Genomic DNA, 17070 nt, shown 5'->3' on the forward strand with positions numbered 1-17070 from the left:
TTTATACATATAGTATTAGTCAGCCAAAGGGGTGCTGATGCAAAATACCAGAAACTGGTTGGTTTTTTTTGGTTTCGTTTCATTTTTTTAAAATAGGGAACGCTTCATGAATTTGTGTGTCATCCTTGCACAGGGGCCATGCTAATCTTCTTTGTATCTTTCCAATTTTAGTATATGTGCTGCTAAAGCAAGCACTCTATGTACATTTTTTGCAATCCCCTATGAGTCTATAATTATACATTTTTTTTTAAATTAAAATATAACTCTACAGGTCAGGTGGGACAAACCATATTAGGCATAGCTAAAAAAAAAAAAAAAAGAGTAAACCAAAAAACTGCATGATGAATTGGAAGAAAATAACCAAAAATATTAAGATAGAGAACATGAAAGTAATGTTGAGACATGAATGATAGAATGAAAAAGTCTAACAAAGGAAGAGAGTGAAGGAGAAGCAGAATATATGAATGATGAAAATATAAATCAACAGATAGGATAAGTAAAAGAATGCCATGTTATAGGCATGTGTAGTGAAACCATAAAACATAAAGAAAAATAGTAGATATTAAAAAAACATTCAGAAAAAAGAGGATGACCTGAAAAAGAAGGCCATTTTACACCAGTGGCTCTTAAACTTGGTTGTACATTGTAACCAACTGGTGTGTTTTTAAATATTCCATGCCATAGTCATTCAAATTAAATAAGAATCTCTGAAAGTAGAACCAAGTATCAGTATATTTTTAATACTCCCCATGTGATTCCAGTGGTTTTGAACCATTGATTTGTTCTGAGAGCAAACTTTAAATGTGTGCATGCAAGTCAAAAGCCACTGGAATACTATCTTCAAAGTTCTCAGGGAGAAAGGAAAATCAATCCAGATTTATATAACATTGCAAAATGAGACTGAAATAAAGACATTTTCAGGAAGACTAAAACTGAGAGTTTTTACCACAACATGCTTGTATCAAAGGAATTCAAAAAAGATATTTTCCAAAAACGAAAATGATTACAAAAAGACTGGAGAGTGAAATTAGAGTGGTAAGAAAAGAAATTGGTAAGTAAGTAGGTAAATCTAAACATGCATTATCCTTAAAAAGAAATGACCACAACGATGATAATAATCTCTGTGAGGCTAAAAACTATATATAAAACTATATATAAACATATCTGCTGAAATATGCTGAATAATGTTTCATGATCAGAAGAGCTGATCAGTGTTTAAGGTACTTAAATCATCTGGCATTGAGGAGGCTAACAAATTAACTTTGGACATTAAGTCTGCATGATAAACCCTCAGTGCTATCCATTAATTAAGGAAACAATTTTGACTTATCCAATAAGGTGAAGCAGGAGGTAGAAAACACTGAAAAAGTGCAAAACAAAGAAAAAGTGTAATTGATAGAACAACATTTCTGTGATTTTATAATCTAATGAGCTGGTTAAATAATAGCAAATTGTACTTAAATGAGTTGAGAAAAAAGCAACAGGGATGGTTTCTTGGGAAAAATGAGTTTGACTAGGATGACAAAAATATGGAGGACTCTTCAGAGATAATTTGTAGCGTCTTGTTAAGAGTCTTATATTTATTTTCTGTTACTGCCATAACAAATCACCTCAAACTTGGCAGCTTAAACAACACAACCTTACCTTACAGTTCCATAGGTCAGAAGCCCAGGACAGCTCTTACAGGGCTAAAATCAAGCTGTTGGCAGGGCTGCCTTACTTTCTGGAGGCTCTAGGGGACAATCCATTTCTTGCTCATTAGGGTTTTTTGCTGAATTCAGTTCTTGGCATCTGTAGGGTCCAGGTCCCCGTTTTCTGGTTGACTGTAAACTGAAAGCCACTGCTAGCTTCTGAGACTGCTGCTTTCCTTGGTCCCTTTCCTTCCATTTCAAAGCCAAAAATGATGTTTTAAACTCTTTTCTTACCATTTCTTTGGTAGGACAGTGAAATGTTCTCAAAATTTAAGAGCTCACGGAATTACATTGGGTCAAACCGTATAATCCAGGATGCTCTCCCCATCTCAAACTCTATATCCTTAATCTCATATGCAAAGTCCCTTTTTCCTTGGGAAGGAGCATATTCCCAGGTTCTAGGGATTAGGATGTGAGCATCTTTGGAGGGCTGTTACTTAACACAACACAGGCTGTATGGCAGAAACAGAGGTCCAAGTCAAAGGAATTAGGATAACACAAGTGTGTCTGGATCTGTCTCAAATAAGGACTCCAAAGTGGGCAAGGCCCTTATACATCTCTAGGTCTGACTAAAGTTCACTTATCTGAAACAGCGATGGGTCCAGCAGTGGCTCTTGGATTGTGGTAGGAATCACCATTAAGCCCTTGGAAGGCATAATAAGCCATTTAGGAGTTTAAATTTATTCATAAGGACAATGGTGAGTCTCTGGCACATTTTTAAGCATCTCAAACAAGACCAAATGAGAGTCATCTATTAGAACCATCTCCCTCCTCAAGAACCATCTCCCTCCTCACTACTTAGAGAATGGATTGATAAAGGAAAGCTAGAAGAAAGAAGAAATCTAGCTTGAAGTCTGTGAGAGTAGATTAAATAAAAAATGGTCCCACTAAAGAGGCAGAGAAGTGTGGCAGAGAAAAATCCACAAGTCAGAATCACAAAATATGGGTTGGCTTAATGGTTGTTTTGCAGTAGGCCTTTGCTTATTAAATATTCAGAAATTCTGTGACCTGCTTGTTAAGCTGCTGGCAAACTGAAATCAGGTGTAGAGGAAGTATTTACACAAGGAAATCTGCAAATGCTAAAAGTCGGGGTTTCTCTCTCCCTCCTACCAAAGCCAGGTTACCAACACATCACTGCGTGTGGATATTGATAAAGCCTCAGATCATTCATGCAAACCAGCAAACTAACACCAGTGCTCATCATTTCACAAAGTTCTCTTTTTTCTCATGCAATAAACTTTATTTATAGAGAAGTTTTAGAGTGCATAAAAGTTACATCGAAAGTATAGGGTATTCCCATATACCTCACTTTCCTCCCCCCATTTTCCTCTATTAATAATAGCTTACATCATTGTTACACTTGATGAACAAATATCGAACCATTGCTACTAACCAAGTTCTACAGTTTACATTATGGTTTACACTTCCGACTGTATAGTTTTATAGGATTTGACAAAATGTCAAATAATGGCCTGTATCCATTTTTGCAATTTTATGGAGAACAATTCCAATTACCTAAAAGTGCCCTATTCTCCCCCACCCTTCATTCAGAACCTTTGGTAACCACTATCTTTATATCAATGTGACAAATTTCCTCACTACAACAATAATAATCGGTTTACTCACTAAGTTTTCTTGAAGCTCAAGATGAAAATAAGGTGATATGCATGAGAAAGCAAGTTGGTCAGAAATTGCTGAACTTTGTTTAGATATTTCTGCCACCAGAGAAAAGCAGTATTGCTGGTGGGGTCATCTGAGCAGAACTTAAGTCAAATTTTAAAACACTATTATTTATTAGAGAGTAATTTTTTTATTTTTATTTTTTAAAAATTTTTAAAAGAGGTATTTGGGATTGAACCCAAAACCTTGTACATGGCAAGCAGGCACTCAACCCCTGAGCTACATCTGCTCCCCAAGGAGAGTTCTTTTTTTTTTGTGGGTTTTCTTGTTTTTTATTTGAGGTACTAGAGAACGAACAGGTATGATAATTGCAAACAGACATATGCACACATATGTATGAGAATATGGTTCCTCATGTGCAAATATATATATGTATGTATACATAAACATATATTCATAGTTGTACACACACTCATAAGTGGTTAAAGAGAATCACAAATTCATTTTGATCTTCCAATTTTATAATCAATTAAGTACTTGGAAAAGAAATGCAGATGGAGATCAAAATGTCAGCATTATTCTAAGGAGCTGATTGGAAAATGAAGCTTTAAATCCTTGGGCAAAGGGATTGGCTCACTCTGTGCCTGAATTGGACCAAGCCATCTACCTGGACTCAATCTAGGCATTCCTGGAGAGCCACCATCCTCCCTAACATGAGCAAAGCCTTCCCCTCTGTGAAAGGCAGATGGACCTGACTTGGTTAGCAGGTTGCTTCTAGAAAACAAAGATGAAATTATGAAAACACTCACACCCAGTTCCTTTGCCCAAAGTTGACAATCATGTAGAAGGCATTTATCCTTGCCTGGTGAGGAGTGAGTGAGAGAGAAGAGAGAAGCAGGAGTGTGACTGTTCTGCAGGGGTTAAGTGCTGGCTAAGGAGACCTCCCACCCGTGGGAGGCAGTAGAGTCCTTCTAGGAACAGGACAAAGGGAGAATTTATATTATGGAGGCATTGAAAACTAACAATCGTATTGAACTGTTATCCTGATGCATTTTTAGGTATGGCATGCTTTTTATATTAGTATAGGAATCTACAAAGGTATCGATAGTAATAATTTAACTATACGAGATGTGAGAAACAGACTCTGACCTGCCATCTTAGGAGTATGAACTGATGCATACTTTTGCAAAAGAAAAATAGCAGTGCATTTTAAAACCAAAAAAGGCAATTAGCTTTTAATTTAGTAATCCCACTTCCAGGAGTTTAATTTATATTTACATAGCAAATAAGCATTAAGAAAGGCATAATCCTTACAAGAGTATAGAATTGGGAGGCGGGAGTACATAGATTAAAAGAGATAGAGAAATCCTATACATAAAGCATATTTGGCCTTGAATAACATGCTTTCATTCTTTCATAGCCTCAGTCCTGTTCATAGAATTTCTGCTGTTTTTCTTTCATCTGTAGGTCATTTCTCTATAAAAGGTAATCGGGGTTTCCTGGAACTGCTCACATATACAAAAATTCAGAAAAAAATCAGTTATGTCTAAACCACATCTCTTTGATAGCCTTTAACAAGAAAGAGTTATAAAATCAAGTGCAAAAATATGACTGCAATGTGGAAGATGTTTTAGTGTCAGATACACTAAAAAGAACTGTGGATATCAGTGTTATGTATAATTTATGCAGTAGCACAAACACCACTATGCTATGGTTATGGTCAGTAAGTGCCATTCTTCAGAGTTAATTCATTTAGAATATGTTGAGAAGAATTTCCATGAGCAGCATAACTGAGGAAAACTGAACTCTTGAACTTTTATCAGAGAAGTGGCTCCAGATGTCTTGTATGTTAACCTGGAGGAAACTGACAACGTGCTACTTCCTCAGCTTGTGGCAGTTAAGATTTGGGTTGCACAGGATATTGGTCCTACTGCAGGCATGTGTAGCGTGGCTGCCTCAGGCCAGGGCTAGGTGGGCATGAAGTAACTCTCCCCTCACTTGGCCTGCTCATCACAGCCAAGCTACCTGAATAGGCCTCATCATTCTGCGGGTCAGGGTCATCAGCTGCTTCCTGAGTCAGCAGCCAGTCTTACAAGAATTGAAGACTTGATAAAGACAATTACAGTATGTGGTTTCATCCGTACAGAATGCAATAGATTTTGTGGAAGCAATAGCTTGAATACAATGTAAAAAGAGTGATTATCTACAACAGGATCTCCTTCTACCTTTGGTGATAGCATCCATTTGTCAATAAAGGAAAGGAGACTGCATCCCACGCCAGGAGAAGGAGGTTCAATGTTTAACTCCACTAGCCCTGTGTTGAATGAGAAAGGGGATCATGTGATTTTCAGTCCTTAGTACACTTCCAAGAATTGCATGTTCCCATAGTAATGCATAATCTTAAACTGATTTAAAGTTAATAAAATTATAAATTTCCTAACTTGAAATATGTATAAAAGCCCCATGGCCTGAGAATATAGGCAGGAATTAATATATGCTTGTAATTTTTCAAGTGCAGCACCCTTCACCCTCAGGCCAGCCCATTAGGGTCAATAACAGGTGTCAAGTAAAACTAACAATTGAAGAAACCCTTTCACTCTAGAGTCTACCTAATTTCTTCTGGGAGGATTGTTTTTTCTCCCAAATTTTCACATTTTATCAAGACTATCCTAATATTCTTTGCTAGGATATATAAAAATCATCTTTTAGAGTAGAGGAACATCAAATTACTTTTTTTCACATGTATTTCCCCAAATTGCGCTCTATTATTCTATTTTATTTGCTTAAAATACAAATAAACATGTTTGATTTAGGCCTTTATCAGACAGAGGGGTATATATACCTTGACTGCTAAGCAATTTTACCATCCTCATGCACATTACGGGAAGTTTTATCATAAATATTTTGTTGTGCAGATTGATTTCTCCATCTATATGTGCCTTACCTTAAGATTTCCATTTATACCTTACTTCAGGCCAAAACAATGTATTGACTCAACCTCATTTTAAGAGGCAGAGGCAACCAGAGCTTTAGGAATATCCATGGTAGCTAATCATAAACTGACTTTGTTAATTTATTTGGTACCTGTTAAGCTAGACACTAAGATGCTAGAGCCAGGTGAATCTGGCCCATTTATGATCCACCATGCCAGCAACATCTAGATATGAGCAGATTCTTAAAATATGTGATTTGGTTAGCATCATCCCCAAAGTAAGCTGGCCTATCATAGTTTGTGAAATACCTGGAATCAAAACCTATCTTACAGAGGGTAAGTCTGCTTAAAGTCTCTAAGCCTTCATTTCATCATCCAAAAAATGAAAATAACAATACCTATTTCTTGGGATGTTAGCGATAATTAAATTATAGCCTATGGTGAAAGAAACCAGGCAAAAAGATTGAATACAGTGTGATTCATTTTTTATAGCTTTCTGGAAAAGGCAAAACCTTAGGTACACATCAGATCAGGGGTTGCCAGTGATCAGCAGTCGGAATAGAAGATTGACCATAAAAAGGCATGAGAGAAACTTTAGGGGTGATCCTCGATTGTGGTGGTGATTACATAACTACATACATTTGTCAAACCTTGTCAAGGACTTTCTGAAAATTACGACCCAATATACCTGATTTGTAGAAATGAACACATGTAATGGATTTTTTCACACTTAATGCAGAAACAATAAGCATTAGTTCTTTCCATACTCTCTCCCAAAGGTGCTAAGACTAACAGGTGTCCTTTATTATGGAGGTGTACTTGGAAATCGAAGAGATCATTTTCATTCTTAGCACATTTGTAAGTACCTTGCATTTCCATAAAAGGCTGTGCAGTCCTGTGATCTTATTTTAAGGATTAGAACTTATGAAGGTCCCTTGAAAAACCACCTGAAAAGCTTAGATCTAAAATATAATGAAATCCATATACAATCAACGCATGGATTGAATCATATAGACATAATCCCAGTTCTTTAAGGCATGGTCTTTAAATAATCATCTGTTGTTGGAGAGAAAAATATCAAACAGAATATTTAACACCAGTAGCCCAAGGACTAAGAAGGATCAACTATTTATATTTGTTCATTCACCATGCTCAGTGTGGGTCAAATTCTGAACCAAGAGCTGGGGAGCCAGATAATCTCTGTCCTCAAGGGGCTCATATTTATAGTGACTGAAAGACCTGTGTGGTGAAATTGACACTCTAACGTTGGCCTGAACAAGTTCTAGACAAACACTGCTTTTTACATGCATGCCTTCCATAACCAACCTAGGCACAGCAGTAAGTGGAGCCTTTAGGTCTTTGTTTTTACTACCATGTTTGTTAAAGATCAAAATATTTAAGCCTTTGGCAGGAAGAAAGAAAGAAAAAAAAAGGAAATAACCTTAAGGCACGCTTGTTTATTGCAGAAAAGAAATAGAATAAAGAGGCAGGAGATTTGCAGGGACTCTGTTATAAAAGAAGAATTTTACTGAAAGGAACACAAAATCATATCCTAACAGCAGATAAAGAATTTTGAAAGAAAACTTAAGAAACACAAAAAGTTAAATATAGCATTGGAAGTGCGAGCACATTGTTGTTCAGAATTTAACTGTGAACTAGAAATGACCATATTTATATGATTACACATACGGATAAATCCTCTGGTTAAAAAAAAAATCACTTCAGACAGATCATCGGAATATCCCTATGTGCACTTGGATGTCCATCACAGACTGTTAGTGAATGATCAGTAGCAGTGACTGAGACACATGAGTGAGCCAAAACTTCACAAGAACTAGAAAAATATAGTAGGGTTCCTATGGATGTTAACTTCTCTTCCTGAAGCAAGAAGTTCAATTGCTTCTTTGATCTGATGCTAACCTATCTTTCACCTTCATCTCATTACTAATTATGAGGTGCACCCTATTCTAAATTTTTCATAACATATAACCTAATTCTCTCAATAATCCTTTATTTTAGTTATTATTATTCCCGTTTTTGAGCTGAGAAAACTGAAGTCCAAAAAGACCCATTGACTTACTTAAGATGACACAACAAACAGGTGGCAAAGATGGGAGTTGAACTTAGCCCATCTGTTTCCCCACCCTCAACCCCTTATAAGAGCATGGCTATACAGGTGGATAGAGGGCAGGTGCTATGTGCGCATCCTCACAATAACTCTTACTTAGTAAGTTATTTAGCTACTCTTATTATTCCAACTTTACACATGCAACAGCTATAGGTCACAACTTGTTTGAGAAAAGATTAGCATTAAGTGGCATATCTCAGGGGAATCTGTCTCTATAGTCCAAACCAGTATATTGCTCAACTAGAGATCTGCCAATGTAGATATTTAAAAATCCCTTTCCTGCACTGAAGTTGATGGATTTTAAAACTAAATTTCTGGTTTCTGTAGCTGGTATGGGGTAGATTCATATCGGTGCCAAGTTCAGAAATACCCTAAAGCCATACACAGCAATTCAAGGATCAGATTTCTGCCCCACTCCTGGGCATCATGAAAATCCCTCCTTATTCCTATCTGCCTCTCCATAATCCTGCTTGAGCTCAGTTTAAGCTGAGTGGATTTCAGCTTTAGGGAAGTTCTGACAGGTTGAAAAGTCCTAGTAAGTTTTCATTCTCTGCATAGTGTTAACATGAACTCTTAGTACTCCTTCTCTCTGAGTAAATGGTAGCAGTAATTAGAAAGATGAAGCCAGTAAACAGGCTAGGATATTCACATTTCCAACAGATAGCTGTCAGTGTGCTTTGTTCAACCTTTTGAATTACAGTCAAGAAGCATCTCTTTTAAATCAATGCAATTCAGAATTTTGTTTTGGGGACTTCCAATGTATCATGCACTGTTCAAGGCTCTGGAAATACAGTTATAAACAGTCCAGGAACTCATGATACTTCCAACTTTGAGTGAGAGAGAAGCATCTAAACAAATACATTTACTCTTGGCAATAAATGCACTAAGGCACATGGGAATGATCCCAAAGCAGAACATGTTTGCTGCGCTTGGATATAAGATGCAAGAGTAAATGGGAGAGAGTGGGGCAGGTGTCAGTGGTGTCTTCCAAGAAGAGATGGCAAATGTAATGAGTTTTGAAGGCATGGTAGGGAAATACTCTAATTTTAGATATAGGCCTAGATAGAAAAATTTAGTTTTAGAAAATGGTTGTGGCTACATCTTGGCAGTCAGGCAGTTTTTCTAATTAACGGAACGGCCGGACAACAATTAGAGAGGGCACAGCAGACCTCCATGTGCTGCCTGCTCACCAACCCTTTCCGGACAGTCCCTCCCCTATACGTGGGCACATGACCATGGCAAGGCAGGCCACACATCCGTTCCTGTGAACACGCCAGTTCCTCTGCTCGCGTGACCTTTCCTGTTTGTAAGAAGAGAAACCCAATCAATTGTACTCATCTTCAAAGCTCCAGAGCTTCAAGTATCTTGTCAAAGGAACACGCCCTGACCTGCATCCCCCAAATAATGCATCATTTCTTCCCTGTGACAGCTCCGTTTTTACCACAACAATTATTACCCAAGGCCTTAGTTTCCTGTGGCTGACGTAACAAAGTATGACAAAATGGGTGGCTTTAAACAACAGCTCATTATTGTCTCAGGATTCGGGAGTCTAGATGGCTGAAACCGCTGTGTCGGCGGAGCATTCCTGCTACCGTCTTCTGTGGGGAAGAGCCCCGGCCCCCCTCCCGGCTTCCGGCCCCCCTCCCGGCTTCCGGCCCCCCTCCCGGCTTCCGGCCCCCCTCCCGGCTTCCGGCCCCCCTCCCGGCTTCCGGCCCCCCTCCCGGCTTCCGGCCCCCCTCCCGGCTTCCGGCCCCCCTCCCGGCTTCCGGCCCCCCTCCCGGCTTCCGGCCCCCCTCCCGGCTTCCGGCCTCAGCCGTCGCGGGGCACCCTCATCTGTGTTTGACCGTGTCCTCCCATTCTCCCCTTCCTATATGGACACCAGTTGTATTTTATTAGGGGTCACCCTAATCCAGTTTGGCTTCATTGTGACTAAAAACATCTTCAAAGACCCTTTATCCTAATAGAGTCACATTTACAGGACGGGGGTTTAGGACTTGAACATGTCTTTTTGTGGGACTGGATTAGACCCATAATACCCATTAGAGCGTAATTTTCTTAAACTGAAAGCTTGTCTCCCTTACCACCAGGCCACGAGTTCCTTGGAAGCTGATCCTAGTAATGTTGCAGGGTTGGCTCGCATATGCTCAGCAGAGGGGATTGTTAAATATTCAGGGATTTCATGATACACTTTTTAAATCTTTTGGAAGCTTGAAATAATTCATGATGGGTGTATTTACACTATGGAAATGGGCAAATACTATAGATCAGAACCTTTTTATTTTTTCCTGGAGTACCAGTTCACCTTCACACCAATCACTATCACCCCTGGGTCTTTGCTTATTACCCTGTACACAGGAAATGTTGAAAATTTTTGTTGAATAAATAAAGTAAATGATATTAGAGCAAGTATTAAAGCAACAGATTCAAGTTTCCATAATTTAAATTAAATAAAAGTAGTGCACATTATAAGGATGACTAGTAATAGAATGGGAGGTGACTAGAGCAGCCTCTCTGGGCTGGGTGAGAAATGAAAAAAGGAATCGAAAGTAGCAGACAGGAGATAGTATGATAATTATAGAAGACTGATGTTAGCCAAAGTGATTGTCTAAGGATCAGTTTCTTAATGATAAAAAAAAAAGTAATTCTTGCCACACAAATTTTTGCAAAGATAAAATACTATATATGCACGTATGAAAATGTATTTAATTAGTATGTAAGCTATAATTGATCATATTGGATGAAAAGCAATGATAAAGGTTTTCTGTAATATGTTAAGGCTATCCTTTCATCAGACGTAAAATAAACTGTGAGAATAGGTAAATTTTGTTGTTGCATATTCTCTTATCGTTTTTTGCAATTCCTCTTAGAAATAAAAAAGAGGAGAAAACCAACAAGTTGTGTTCAACTTCTATAATTCCATGTTCTTGGCATACTACCCTGTTCTAGAAATGGTTACCTCTCTTCCTGCTCAAATTCCCCATGGGAGGCCCAAGGGGAGTTTTGAAACAAGTTACCCAAACATATCTCTGAAAAAACTTTTTTAAAGTTCTTTTTCCTGGTATTTCATGTGGATCTATTGTTCCAATGGAATTATATTTCTTCTCATAAAAGTTTGGGAATTCATTCCCTTATATTAAGCTATTTTTGTATAGTCATCAACAGAAAGTAAGAGAGGCGTTTTACCAAATGCGATTGTCTGGGAGCAGTAGCCATTTCAGAAATGCTGAATGCCTTCTTCTGAAATTCTTTATGACAGAGCCTGAGAAATAAATTTAAAGTAGTGTTTAAATGCTCATCTCAAAGCTGGTATCAGTAATAATTATGGAACCAAAAGCAGTAAATATTTAAATGACTACTTTATATCTCTTAAATGCAGGATAATGTCCTGGCTATATGGTAATGATACAATTAAACAGAAATCCTTTGAGTTGCAGTATCAAGATTCTTTGTAATAATTTCCATCAAGTTACATACTCCAAGAGCTCATACCCTGTAAGCAGCCTCATGCACACCACCACAGTTTGGTGACAGATTCTGCTTAAATAACTGTAGGGTAGTGGGTAAAGCACTGATTTTAGAGTCAAGTATGTGGAGATATGAATCTGAAGTTCTCCTTTGTATTTTAGTAGTTACATACCATTTTGTAGGCTTCCATTTCAAACCTTTTAAAATGGGAATAAGATTCATCATGTATATATCTGAGAGGTATAGAATTGTTTAAAAAACTAAATGTATTAATTACAAAGACTATAAATTCCATAAGGTATTGTTGATATCATCATCATCATCAAGATATATTAAGACTTACGTTTGTAATAGGCTGTTTTGCACTCTGTGTCTAGAAGATCATAGCTGACATAAAAAGCAAACCACTAAAATAGATTATATAATGCAAAAAAGTTCATCCCATTAAAACGCAAGTATCATGGGGTCATAGTTAGGACCTGAACTTTCATATAATGAGAGTTGACATAAAAAGCAGATTCAAAGTATCTAATGATTAATGCCACATTAGTTATAGTGGTTGAATACCATCAAAGCAATTCCAAAATTTATTGATTGAAAACAATAAAGTTTTGTTTCTAATTCAGGTGGCAGTCATTTCAAATTGGCTAGGGTAGTGGATTGATTGTCTTTGCTTTATGCAGTTATTTAGAATTCCAGGCTTTTTCAATCTAATGGCTTTTTTAAGCTATATACAGGAGGCACTGGAGCCCTTAATCTGTCTGGTAGGTAAAAAGAAGCAAAATTATGGAAGATAGCACAGGAGAGTGCATGAGCCAGGCCTGCAGGTGGCATAAGCCACTTCCGTGCAAAAATCTATTGGTCAGAGCTTTGTCATGTAGGCTTCACCTAATGCCAAAGGAAACTGGAACGTGTAGGTTAGCTGGATGCACAGGTGGAAGAGAAAATGGATTTATAATGAGTCTTTTAGTCAGCATCTGCCAGAGTTCTATCATGTTAAAATAAACCATGTGTTTAAAAGACGATGTGCATTTTAACTCTTCACTGTAATGTATTGCATTTATGAAAAAACTCTGTAATCTCTTCTCCCTTTTTTAAATAATTTGTGATAAAAATTAGCAGCACTTTGGTTAATTCAATAGCAGATAGCAGCTGTCTTGGAGTACATGGCCCTGACCTCTACATACCTGGGCTACCTTTGGTGCAAAGGAGTTGGTGCCTGTGCCACTTGAGTCATCCAGTGGTGCAGAGGAAACAGATCGTCCTGTTGTAACCCAGGTGAGGGGCTTCTGAGCAGGGTATAGGCCCATGGAACACATAGGCAGGATAAAAGACAAGCCCTCTCTCCTGGATATGGATGTGGAGACTAGGTGCTCTAAATGCTCTTACTGCCCTTCATCTGAATGAGAGGCCTTTGTCTCCTCAACGTTAAGCTAAGTACCCACAAGAGGAGGCACTTAAACAGCCACACTCTTCTGATGAGCTCTGATAGAGATTTGGTGTTACCAGAATAAGAACCAGTTGCCTGAGAATTATCCAAGGTTGTGGAAAACCTCCGAATGCTGTTGTTTCACATCTAGGACTGCAAAGGGCTCCAAGTTTTTTAGAGAACCTATTGCTCTCAGATCTTATGAGCTTTGACTTCTTGACTGAATCCTCTCATGTTAATTGCTAATTCTTTTTTTTTTTAAGATTTATTTTATTTATTTCTCTCCCCTTGCCACTTCCCACCCCAGTTTTCTGCTCTCTGTGTCTATTTGCTATGTGTTCTTCTTTGTCCGCTTCTGTTGTTGTCAGTGGCACGGGAATCTGTGTTTCTTTTTTTGTTGTTGTTGCATCATCTCGTTTTGTCAGCTCTCCATTGTGTGGCACCATTCCTGGGCAGGCTGCACTTTCTTTCATGCTGGGCAACTCCCCTTATGGGGCGCACCCCTTGCACATGGGTCTCCCCTGGCACTCCTTGCGCACGTCATTACTGTGCATGGGCCAGCTCCAATGGGTCAAGGAGACCCGGGGTTTGAACTGCAGACCTCCCATGTGGTAGATGGACGCCCTAACCACTGGGCCAAGTCCACTTCCCAATTGCTAATTCTGATACTCTTCAACTCAATGTCAGTTCACTACTAGGCCTTCGTATTCCAACATAAGCTTAACCTGACCTTACAACCCATTTGATTTCATGACCTGTTCATGAGATGCCCTAAGCTTGGATAACCCTCTCTTATCATAGCGTGGCATCATGAGTGCCCAGATATGCAGTGATCAGTACTGATATCAACAATTCCAAATTTGATTTCTCATGAGGATAATGTTGGGGGGGAGGGAGGGATGGAGGAAGAGAAGAATGGAGGGAAAGAGAGAGGGAAACAAGCAGGAAGAGAGGGAGGAAGGAAGGATAGAAAGGAAAGAAAGAAGCAAGTGGTTTCTATTTGGGTTAATGGAAGCATTTTGGTAAATGGATGGTGGTGATGGTAGTGTAACATTGGGAACATAATAGCAAAGAATTATATATTTAAATGTTGTTAAAAGAGGCAATTTTAGGTAGTAGGTGTTAATAGAATAAAAATATTAAAAAACAAATCCATAGGACTATACCAGACAAATGGAATACTAAGGTAAATCATGGACTATAGTTAATGGTACAATTGTAATAATATTCTTTCATCAGTTGTAACAAATGTACCACACTGATCACGATGTTAAAGTGGAGGAGGTGAGCTAAATAGGAACTCTGTATTTTCTGTATGATTTTTATTGTAAACCTGCAACTTTTATAATAAAAAAGAAACTTCAACCAATGAAATATCTCTATACACACAGTTCAGAGACAAAAGTCCTGATTTTCTAAGTTCTCCTTGTGGTCACAACAGTGCTATCAATTTACCATACAGAAAGTTGGAAGAGCTTTTGGCATTTAGCTGTGAATCTCCAAATACTTGAATATTTCCAAATTAATTCAAAACTCTGTTAGAGAAATGCCACTCAGTAATTAACCATGGATTGTGAGATTTGTGACTTAATATTTATCTATGCAGCTATTCATTTATTTTTGTGCACAGGGGCACAGACACATACTATTTATTACCCATGTTACAAGCATTTGAAGAGATCCACTGATAGCAGTTTAGGAGCAGAGGATGCAGAAGCGTATATTGTTGTTTCACTAAGAGAAATGCTTGAACCAGAAGAGCTTGCCATGCTACGAAAAGCATTCTGGTAGTGAAACACAACCACTATGATATTATATGTATATCAAAAAAGGAGTTAGGGGATATCTAGATAAATATATCCTGATAGGGAAAATGATCTTTTTAAAAAGTATGAGTTCTCATGAGCTCAGTCTCTGATATTCACCTTTGATTCCTTTGAGTTAACCCATATCTGCAGAGCCAGCTTCTTGCTCAGTGGAACAAATGAATGAGTTTCAAATGCCATCTATATTTGTTTCTCTTTATCTGTATCCTATATATTTTCACAATCACCATATCTCTTTCTTAGAAAGAAAATGTATGTATTTTTTGTTTTTACAAGGCACATTACATATTTTGTATCACTTTTTATTCTTTAAATTCTTTCACAAATACGTCATCCCATTTTGTCCTTAGAACAACCCTGTAAAAGTGTATTATCCTGATTCAAAACTGAGGAAACTGAAGCACTGCAAGAGCGCATGGTTTTCCCAAAGTCATCCAGTTCTTCAAGTCAGTACTAGAAGTTGAACCTCAGTCCACTGAATTACAATTCTCTGTGTGTGTGTGTGATATGTGTGTTCTTTCAAGAACAGAGGATGAAGAAAGTAACATACCTCAAATACTGTTGAATACATTTTCCATTAAATCTTCATCCTAATCATGACGATTACTAGTATTCCATTTTCCTTTTTCTTTTAGCAGATGAGGCGGTGGCAGCTCAATTACAGTAAGGAAGTTGCTTAATGTCACACAGTTAAAAATAGACTGAGTTTTAATTCAAATGAGGTCTGTGGGAAATGTGTGTGTATTTGTAAACCATGCAACAGTTCCTTGTATTTTGCAACACCTCTCTTGCAAAATGTTGATCAAAGAGAGAGAGAATTCCATACAATTAAAACATTGGGTTTTTTAAATCTTAAGGCAGTCATCTGACTATAAGAGAAAAGTAAGAGCTATACTGATTACTTCTGAGGGGAAGTAGAAATCAAATGGTCAAGTGAGTGTGGTTGTTATTAAGATCATTTTAAATTTTTAACTTCTGTTCTCATTTTATTGTCACATTTACAGATCTGAAATATTCAGAGTCAGGTAATTAGATTATGTAAAAGTAATTAATTAAATGGGTCATGGCTATAGTAACATTTTATGTTAACTGTATCCTTCAAATAAATGTTACCATATTCCAGCTTTTATTGAGAATAAAGTTTCAGTGATTTCAAATCAGCTTGTTTTATTAATCTTATACAAGCAACCCACATAGTGTGTTGGAGAGAACACAGGGACAGGAGCAGAATAGCTCACTTTGAAAACGTTCTGCAGCTTTCTGGCTACATGTCTTAGCTTGCCAGACTGCTTTCACAAATACAACCCAGTGTGGTGGTTTAAACAATGGGAACTCATTGGTTCATGGTATTGAGTCTAGGAGAAGTCCAAATTCTGGATACTATTGGCAAGGCTTTCTTTCTTTCCACAAACTGTAGCATTCTGATGCTGGCTGCTGGCAAGCTCTGGGTTTCCTGGCTTTCCTGCTTTATGGTTATGTCCTCTCCTTTCTGTCTTTTGTGACTCCCAGGTTCTTTTTATAAGTCTTCCAGTAATCCAGATTAAGTCCCACCTTCATTCAGTTGGGCCATACCTTACCTAAAAATAACATCTCCAAGGGGTCTATTTAAAAATGGTTCATACTCACAGAGACACAGGTGAAGAATAAGAACATGTGTTTGATGAGGTACAGAGTTCAACCTAAGACATTACAAAATGAGGAAGGCAGTGTAATTCTCCCTTATAATTTTTACCAATGTCAATGTAATAATACTCAAAATAATAAACCATTTCCTTTGCATGGAATATTATACTACGGATTGGAGACAAAGAGAATCTTTGTGGCTCAAGCAGTTGGGCACCTACCTACCACATGGAAGGTCTTGGGTTCAGTTCCGGGTGCCTCCTAAAGGAGATGAGGAAGACAGTGAGCTGACACAGCAGGTTGGAGCATTGAGCTGATGCAACACAATGATGCAACAAGGAGACACAGTAGGAAAA

General features: G+C 37.9%; 1 protein-coding gene and 1 non-coding gene across 2 annotated transcripts in view; one reads left to right on the forward strand and one right to left on the reverse strand.

Moving 5' to 3' along the window:
* Positions 1–17070, forward strand: part of DPP10 (dipeptidyl peptidase like 10) — a 1447377-nt gene that overhangs the window by 355719 nt on the left and 1074588 nt on the right. The gene's annotated exons all lie outside the window — the stretch shown is intronic.
* LOC111764024 (U6 spliceosomal RNA) lies at positions 89–195 on the reverse strand. Its single transcript, XR_002796739.1, has one exon. It is a non-coding gene; the product is annotated as a U6 spliceosomal RNA (small nuclear RNA).

Source organism: Dasypus novemcinctus, chromosome 7 (assembly GCF_030445035.2).
Source record: "Dasypus novemcinctus isolate mDasNov1 chromosome 7, mDasNov1.1.hap2, whole genome shotgun sequence".
NCBI classification, from domain to species: Eukaryota; Metazoa; Chordata; class Mammalia; order Cingulata; family Dasypodidae; genus Dasypus; species Dasypus novemcinctus.